Below are 1815 nucleotides of genomic sequence, written 5' to 3' on the forward strand. Positions count from 1 at the left end.
ACCGAAGGAGACGGTAGATTTTCACACTTGCAGCAGGTCGGCTGAGAGAACGCGGGATTCAGCCGAGAAGCCACAGGGAGCCCGAGGAGCGCAGCCGAGGCACCTAGGCAGCCTGCGCGGAGAAATCGGATCGGCGGGGACGGCCTGTAGCTCCTGCGCGCGGGAAAAGGGTCAGTGAGAGACCCCGAGGCTCCGCAGTCCCCCCACGGAGTTCCACAGCCCCCTGACCCTCGCGGACCTCCAGAATAGAGGGCAGCGGCCGAGAGATTCCCCAGCGGCGTTGCAGTAGCCCACGGGCTTCCTTGCCCTGAGTAGCTGCAGCTGCAGCCCCCGCCAGGGGAGGGCCAGGGAGGGAGCGGGGAGGCCGGACGCTTTCATACGTCCGAAAGGACAAACAACCCCACCGCCGCCGCGGGACCCAGACGCCAGCCAACCGCTTGCCTTCTCTGCCCCGCCTGAACTTTCCTGGGGACCAGTCCTTCCCTGTCCGTCCTAGCTAGCCACGGAACCCTGGGGCCCTCAGTACAGTCCGCTGGCAGTTTCGCCTCCTGAGGACTTGAGCACGGGGGCCAGGGGCCTGGGGATTGGTTACTATTCGGCCTCTTCCGCCACCGTTGGCGGCTGAACACTCCTCCCCGTCCTCGCCGGTTTTTGAGGTCAGGGGTCCAGCCTGCGGATAACACCGCAGGCTAGGGGACTCGCCTGCCCGCCCAACCTGGGCAGCCACCTCCAACACCAGCAGGGACCGCCTGGGTCCCGGAGGGTTGCCGTCCGTCCCCCCTCCCCACCCCCGCCACCAGCTGCAGCTACACTTCCCACATCATACCCACTGCTCTGGCGCCTGGGATTAGCCACACCCCCAGCCAGTGGCTGCCACTACCAGCGTTAGAGCAGGACACCTAGAGGCACACGAATCACTCCCCATAACCCGCTAATGACAGAGCCAGCATACACTGGGGCTAAAGAATAGGTAATATCAGGACACCACTGGGGCCCAAAGACTGGCCCACCTGGCCTCCTAATCCCCAGCAACCACAGCCTCTACTAATAACCACACCCTAAGCCACCCAAGAAATCATACAGAGCGCACAGTACTACCCCAAATCAAAGCCAAAGTGCCCCACCTAACCAACACCCTATCTACCTTTTCAGGAGGAAGTCCTCCCCTACAAATCGAGTTCACAAACTTGGAAGAAGCCACTTTCACAGGATGCACAGGTCTCAACGGAAGGACACAGAAAACATGAAAAAGCAAGGAAATGGGACACGTCCAAAGGAACCCAGTAATTCTCCAGCAGCAGATCCCCATCCAAAAGAAACAGAAGATATTTTGGAGAGAGAATTGAACATAGAGATTATACAGTTGATGGGCATAATGCAAGCATCATTTGGAAAAGAACAGAGAAAAATGATGGAAGTAGTTACCGTTCTACAGGAAAAAATTATCAACTTCAGTGATATTCCTAAAAGCAACCTAAGGACACTTCTGAAACTGAAGAAATCACTGGATGAAATACAAAGCAAACTGAAAAGCTTCAATGATAGACTAGAACAAGTAGAAGAAAAACTCTCAGAACTTGAAATCTGAAGCATGTTTCTTAAAGATTTAAAGGGTTATACTCTGACCATTAATGTGAACAAAATCTTCTGGGTTAATTCTTATACTGGGGTCTTGGATAATCATTAAAGTAAAATGAGAATAATTTCTTTTCGAGATGATCAATTTTGCGAGATCGATTTTTTTTTTTTTTTTTAATGAGACTGAGTTTTGCTCTGTCGCCCAGGCTGGAGTGCAGTGGCACAATTTCGGCTCAC

General features: G+C 53.8%; 1 long non-coding RNA gene across 1 annotated transcript in view; it reads left to right on the forward strand.

Annotated features, from left to right (window-relative positions):
* Positions 1 to 1815, forward strand: part of LOC105524681 — a 24322-nt gene that overhangs the window by 3366 nt on the left and 19141 nt on the right. Inside the window, exon 2 of the long non-coding RNA XR_001003796.1 lies at positions 108 to 170. This is a non-coding gene — a long non-coding RNA (uncharacterized LOC105524681). The remainder of the gene's footprint in view (positions 1 to 107; positions 171 to 1815) is intronic.

The sequence above is a fragment of the Colobus angolensis genome, unplaced genomic scaffold (assembly GCF_000951035.1).
Source record: "Colobus angolensis palliatus isolate OR3802 unplaced genomic scaffold, Cang.pa_1.0 Scaffold500, whole genome shotgun sequence".
Classification (NCBI taxonomy): domain Eukaryota; kingdom Metazoa; phylum Chordata; class Mammalia; order Primates; family Cercopithecidae; genus Colobus; species Colobus angolensis.